Source organism: Pteropus medius, unplaced genomic scaffold, assembly GCF_902729225.1.
Source record: "Pteropus medius unplaced genomic scaffold, Ma_sr-lr_union100, whole genome shotgun sequence".
Taxonomy (NCBI): domain Eukaryota; kingdom Metazoa; phylum Chordata; class Mammalia; order Chiroptera; family Pteropodidae; genus Pteropus; species Pteropus medius.
The window spans coordinates 10,753,582-10,761,170 of record NW_024349798.1 but is presented as its reverse complement, the minus strand read 5'-3'; the positions used below and the strand labels follow the sequence as shown (position 1 = coordinate 10,761,170).

Here is a 7,589-nt window from a genome sequence, read left to right as displayed (position 1 = left end):
CTCGGAGAGAGCTATGCGCACGCGCGAACCTTGTGTCGGTACTTAGGCGCTGTTCTTGTTTCTGTCCCGTTTGAAAGTGATGCAGATATCATAAATACTTAAGCATGTATCCCCAAGCAAAAAAGGCGTTATCGTGCACGACCTACGTACCATTTTGATACCGGAGAAATCTAACTTTGATGCAAAATTATTAGCCAATGTATGCTTTATATTCAAATTTACTCAATCGTCCCAAATAGGACCCACAGACATCCCTCCCCCATTAATGCAGTTTAGAGTCGCACTTTGCATCGGCAGTCTAGAACAGACCTCAGAATCTTCCCAGTCACTCCCTGCCCTTGTCTTTTGAGACATTGTTAAATTTGAGTAGTCCAGGCCAATTGCCGTATAGAATACCCCATAATCTTGATTTCTTTGGTTACTCAGTCATGATTAGATTCAGGCTGAGGGTTTTTGGCAGCACACATGTAAAGTGCAGAACTTGTATCACAGCAGGAGGCATTGTTGGTGTTAAAAAACAGTTCAACCGAATAAATTTTAAAGAGCTTATTGCCTTTATTCAATGATTCACGAATCATCCCATTTAGCAGACAGATCTGAGGAGCTGTATAAAATGAAAGACTTATAGAAAGGAGCAGGACAAGGAAGATATTTATACTAGCAAAAAGTGGATTGATTGTGGCAAGGTCACTTTCATTTAGGGATGGCAAGGCTCTTTCCAGCAGATGACTTCACCAGTGCTGACCAGGTGATTTCTGAATGGTTTAAGATGCCATTTCTGAGAGAGGCTGAAACTGTAATTAAGTCTTGGTGGTGGTGTGGGGCTTATCATAAGCGACTCCATTTGGGGCCTGTTGTCTTGTTTTTAACATTGGTAAGTGACACTTGATCACTTGGTAAACATGATGTCTACCCTGTTTCACCAATGACTGGTGCTCTTTTCTATTTGTAATGAAAAAAATCCCTGGAGTGATTTGTTGAGATCATGTACATCAACATTTCACTCAGTGGTTTTAGTATCATTCTTGCCTGAATTAGTTATTTCAGTGTTTGCAAAATTGTGCTTTTCTCAACTCATCATTACCCATTATCTCTGTTTACTAACCGGCATCTCTCTGTAAATAGGAGCTCCCTCCGCCCCCCACTTTTTTGAGAGTCACTATGGATTTGTGGATTTTTTAAATTATTTTTTATAATACATTATCATTATTCTTCCTGGTCAGTTTTTACCCCCTCTCATGCAGAATTGGCCAGCAAAGCCTCTTCAAGCCAACTCCTGTGTTTTGGACACCAATCCAACTTCTTTGAGCACTTTTCTTACTTTCTGACATAAGATATTCCAGGCTCTCCTACTTTTCTTGTTACAGCCATTTCTCCAAGGAACTCAGTTGGGTGTCTCACAGTTCAACTGACACTGTTTACCCAGAGATAGCATCAGGTTCCAATGGTTAAGGGCTCAGTCCCACGAGACTGCTTTCCCACCCCCTACTTCAGACACCAGTTGAAAACCCAGGTTGCCACTTGTGATTTTGACCAACCAGCTCTAGATTGGGGGAGTTCCAAGAACCCCTCCTTGGACTTCAGACATCAGTTGCGAGTCCGGGTTGTGCTTCTGACGGGCTGGCTCTAAGTCAGAGGTTCCCATGACCTCCTCCTTGTATTTGGGTTCGATTAATTTACTAATGCAGCTCACGAAACTCAGAAACATTTTACTTACTTGATTACTGGTTTATGATAAGAGGATATTACTCAGGAACAGCCAGATGGAAGAGATACATAGGGCAAGGTATGGGGATAGGGCATGGAACTTTCATGTTCTCTCTGCACGGGCTACCCTCTCAGCATCCTCGTAATATTCACCAACCGGGAAGCTCTCTGAACTCCATCCTTTGGGTTTTTATGGAGGCTTCATTACACAGGCCTGGTGGATTAAATGATTGGCCATTGGTGATTGGTTCAAACCCCAAGTCCTCTCCCCTCCCCAGAGATCAGGGTTGGGTGAGACTGATTATTCTAACCCTCTAATCACATGGTTGGCTCCCGTGGCAACCAGCCCCCATTCTTAAGTAAGGTCCAAAAGTTGCCTCATTAACCTAACAAGAAACACCTTTATCATTCATAAAACGCCTGGGAAATTCCAAGGATTTAAGAGCTCTGTGCCAGGAATGGCACAGAAAAATATGTTTCTCATCATAAAGCACAATATCATGGCAAGTTTCAAAAACTCAGGGCAGATAACACAGGTGTTTACACCTCATGCTCTGAAGTCAGACAACACATGTTCAAATCCAGACTCCAGTCCTTTGGAGCTGAAAACATTGGGCAGATCACCTCATGTCTCTAGCCTTTTTTTTTTTTTTGCCAGTGTGTAAAAGGGGGATAACAAAAGCAATTTCCCGTGAGGTTATTGTGGAAATAATTCATACAAAGCACCAAGCACAGAAAATCCAGAGAGCAAAGCTCCAATACAGACATACTTTGGAGACATTGCATGTTCAGTTCCAGACCACTGTAATAAAGCGAGGATTGAAATAAAGTGTCATGATCCTTTTCCTTGTGGAGGGTCTTGCCTTCCATTAGTAAAAAACGCAACACCTGTCAAGGCAATAAAGCGAAGTGCAATAAAGCGAAGTCTACCTGTACAGTTCATAGGGTTGTTTAGGTGGCTGTTAGAGAGATGAGATCCTGCACCCTTATTTACAGATGGGGGAACTGAGACCTAGATAGGGAAAGTTGCCCCAAATCACATGCAGAATAGCGGATGAAACAAGACTAGCACCTGGGTCAAACTTGTTAAAAATTTAAATGCTGATTCAGCAATACAGGAGCATTTTAAACACCTGCAGATGGTGAAAACAGAAGGCACATGTGATTCTGCATTTCACCACTAGATAGCACTCTTTCCTTACAAATGAACAAGTAGCAAATGGTGGGAGGGATATTTTAAGTTTAAGAGTAGAGAATTTTCTACCTCTTCCCTTGCATCCAGCAAAAATATCTAACAAAGAACTATCTATATACACCACAGGCACTTAATGTGTAATTGAGTCGAAAAATAACATTATATACAGAGAAACTAATGTTGGTTAAGAACACCAGGTGTCTGCATTCAAGTCTGAGCTCTATCTTTCACCAGCTTTCCATCTTTTCTTCATAACTCAGTTTAATCCTCTGTAAAATGGCAGTAATATTAACTGCCTCGAAGGGTTATTGATGGGAGGATTAAATAAGTTAATATGAGTAAAGCCGTTTTTTAAGTGCCTGGCTCATTTGAGCCCTGTGTAGCTGTTTGCAATTATTAGTTTGTTTCTTAACTAGCTTTATTGAAACCATCACCACAATCAAGATAGTGAACACATGTGTCACCCCACAAAGTTTCCTCGTGACATTTGCAAACTTTCCCGACACCATTCTCAGGCAATCAGTGATGTTTCTTGTCTTTATAGATTGGCTTGGATTTTCTAGAATTTTATAGAAATGGAAACTTACAGTATGTGCTCCTTTACACCTGGCTTCTTTCTCTCAGCGTATTTATTTTATATCCACCCATGACGTCGCATGCATGAAGTTTATTTCCTCTGGTTGCTGCATAGTATTTCATTGTCGTGTTATACCACAACTTATTCATCCGTTTGCCTGTGGATGGTCTTTTAGATGGCTTCCAGTTTGGGGAATTCACAAAGCAAGCGGCTATAAATATCGTTGGACAAGTCTTCGAAATGACATGTACTTTCATTTCCCTGGACTAAATACCTAGGAGCGGGATGGTGGGAAACTGCCAAACTGTTTGCCAAAGTGGTCGTGCTCTGCCTGCTGTGGATGTGGATTTCGGCTGCTCCGAGTGCTCTGCCACCAGCGGGTTCAGCCAGACCTTTGGGTCTCTGACATTCTAATAGGTGCATACTGGTGTCCTAATGTGGTTTTACTTTGCGTTTCCCTACTTAGTAATTATGTCGAACTTCTTTTCGTATGCTCATTTGCCATCAGCCTATCTTCTTTCTGGAATTGTCTCTTCAAATCGTAAGTCATTTAAAAAAGATTTCTTTGGTTGTTTGTTTTATTATTGAGTTTTGAAAATACTGTATATGTTCTGGATACAAGTCTTTTATCAATTATATGTTAGGCAAATATATTCTCCTAGTTTGTGGCCTGTCTTTTCATTCTCTTAAGAATGTGTTTTGAAGAGCCATTCTTAATTTTGATAAGGTTCAATTTATCAATTTTTTTCTTTTATGTGTTGCGTTTTTGATATCCTATCAAAATCTTTGCCTAACAAAGATTTTCTGCTATGTTTCCTTTTAGAATCTTTATAGTTTTAGACTTAAATTTAAGTCTATGACCAATCTGAAGTTAATTTTTGTAGGTCATTTTTTATATACGATGCAAGGTATGGGTTGAAATTCATTTTTTTATATATGGATGTCCCATTGGTCCAGCATCATTTGTTGAAAAGACTATCATTTCTCCACAGAAACGACTGTGTACCTTTGTTGGAAACCAGTTGACCATGAATATATGTGTACGTTTCTGGATTTTTTTCTGTTCTATTGATCTTTGTCTATATTTATGCCAGTACCAAACAGTAGCTTTATAATAAGTCTTGAAGTCATAATGTCTGAATCCTACAACTTTGTTTTTCTTTTCAAAATTGATTTTTGCTTCTAGGACTTTTGAATTTCCATATGAATTTTAGAGTCAGTTTATTAATTTCTGCCCAAAAAAGAGCCTGTTGGGATTTTGATTGGGTTTGCATCGAATCTAACCTTCATTTTGGGGAGAACTGATATTTTGACCATAGGAGTCTTCTAGTTCACACACATGACATATCTCTCTAGATCCTTCTAAATTTCTCTCAGCAATATTTATAATTGTTTTTTTCAGTCTTTTTTCTGTCTGTTTAAGTTTGGATACTTTCTATTGCCATGTGTTCAATGTCTTCAACTTCACTAATCTTTTTTTCTGCAAAGTGTAGTCTGCCTCGTTATGGACTGAAAGGACCCCTCCCCCCTGACCCGCCCCCAAATTCATGTGTTGAGGCCCTAACCTCCAAGTGATGGTACTGGAGGTGGGCTTTAGGGAGGTGGTTAGGGTTAGGTGAGGTCATGAGGGTGAGGTGTCACGATGGGATCCGTGCCCTTATAAGGAGAGACACCAGAGAGCTTGCTGTCTCTCCTGGCGGGGAAGGCCATTTGAGGACACTAAGAAAGGTAGCTGTCTATAAGCCAGCAAGAGAGACCTCACCAGAACCCAAACATGCTGTCACCCTTGATCTGGGACTTCCAGCATCCAGAACTGTGAGAAACGGATTTCTGTTATTTATAAGCCACCCGTCTGTGGTGCTTTATTATGGCAGCCTGAGCTGACTAAAACATGTCTTTAATTCTATCTCGTGTAGTTTTCATCTCTGCAAGTTCAGTTCAGGAGTCTGTGTGTGTGTGTGTGTGTGTGTGTGTGTGTGTGAGAGAAGAGAGAGAAGAGAGAGAGAGAGAGAGAGAGAGAGAATCTTCCATGTTTCCATTTAACGTGTCCAATTTTTCCTCTAGACTCTTGAACACACAGAATGCAGTTGTAATAACTTTCTAGATGTCCATATCCACCAGTTCTGTTCTGTGTCATTTCTGGTTCGGTTTCAGTTGCTTGATCTCCGCCTGCCACTGCCCCGCCCCACCCTCCGCCATTATAGGTTGTATTTTCCTGTTCCTTTGCATACCTGATCATTTTTTATTGGATGCCAGACATTGTGAATTTTATTTGAGTGCCGAAAATTTTCGTAGTTTTATAAATATTCTTGATCTTTTTTTTTCTGGGATACGGTTAATGGACTGGAATCATTTTTATCTTTTAGGGTCTTGCTTTTCAGCTTTGTTGAGCAGGTTGTTGAGTGTGGTGTTAAGTCTGGGGCTACTGTTCCCCTAATTGAGACAAAACCCTTCTGGGTATAGGACTCAATGCTGCACAAAGTGTGAAGGTCTCTGCTGTGGCTGGCGGGACGGGGGACTGCTCCCAGCTTCACGGGAGCACAGGGGGTTGTTCCCTCTAATCCTTCTGCGGAGGTCTTTCCCCAGCCCAGGTGTTTTCCTTACAGGTGGGCACCCATCCTGCTGGGCTGATGGGACCCATCTGCAAATCTCCAGAGCTCTCGCTGGGTAGCGCTCTCCTCTTCCCTGCGTCTTTCAGGCCTGCCCAGCTCTGTCTCCTTAAGTAAAGAAGCGCCCCCTCCCTGTACCATGGCCTAGGAACTGCCTAGGCGGTGAGCTGGGGCGATCATAGGACTCACCTCATCTGTTTCTCATCTCTCAGGGGTCACTGTCCTTCATGGTCTGATGTCCAGTGTCTTGAAAATCATTGTTTTATATATTTTCAGTGTTTTTTGAGTTGTTTCAGATGGGAGGGTACAGACAATCCCTATTATCCAGAAGTGGAAGTCCTATTAGGTTACGTATTTGTGTTACAAATTACACTATATATGCTAGATATTGCTATACATATATACTAAGAAATGAAATTATATATGTATCAGTATGGAAAGCTTAAGCATAAAGCAAATCTCCCTCTGTGCCCCTCTTTCCGCTCCCTCCCTCACCCAGAGCTAATCACTCTGGCACTGGTTCCTGTGTGTCCATCCAGAATCCACCTGGGCCCCCTGAATCCACCTGGTTCCACATCTGAGGACTCAACCAGCCTTGGATTGAAAATATTCAGGAAAAAAGTTCCATTCATGCTGACGTGTTCTATGTAGTTAAACCTCTGCTGGTTGTGTCTATACTGAATACATATAGATTTTTCTCTCGTCATTGTTTCCTAAACAATAACAGTATAACAAGTGTGTATGTAGCATTTACATTATAGTAGGTATTATAAGTACTCTAGAGGTGTATAAGTACATGGGAGGATGTGCATAGGTTATATGCAAATACTACGCCATTTTATGTAAGGGGCTTGAATATCTACCATTTTGGGGGTCTGAAGCAGGTCCTGGAACCAACCCCCAGTGGATGCTGAGGGACCACTGTATACAGTTACATACATATCTGTGTAAGTGATATCATAACATCTAAACTGTTTTATATCTTGCTTTCTTCACTTATATCTTAGAAATCTTTTCTTATCAGCAAGTACAGATCTATTTTTTTATGCTGCAGAGTATCCCATAGAATAGGTGTTGCATATTTTATTTAGCTAGCCAGTACTGAGGGACATTTGCATAGTTCTACTTTTTTTTCACTGCTACAACCAATATGGCAATGAACACAGATGTGCATGCATCTTAGCCCACATGTATGTAAGCATCTGCAGGGAGAGTTCCAGAAACGTTGCCGAGTCATTGCATACCAGTCAAGACCAGTGCTCTAAGCACCAAAAAGATAGCTTCTGAAATTCAAAGTGAAAAAAAAATGCTTTATTGTAAAATACAATTTGTTTTTGAATAATACAAACCGATATGGATGCTAAATTGAAAGCAGATTTTTTTCTGGATTTTCTGTCTCTCCTACTTATGTCCCTGTTTTGCTGGTTTTCTAAGCACTGCTTGGAGCCACCTCCAGTCACAGATTTGGCTTCCAGGAAGGCACAGGTGAAAGATTCCTGCC

General features: G+C 41.1%; 1 protein-coding gene across 1 annotated transcript in view; it reads left to right on the top strand.

Moving 5' to 3' along the window:
• Positions 1-7,589, top strand: part of TEKT5 (tektin 5) — a 46,799-nt gene that overhangs the window by 204 nt on the left and 39,006 nt on the right. The gene's annotated exons all lie outside the window — the stretch shown is intronic.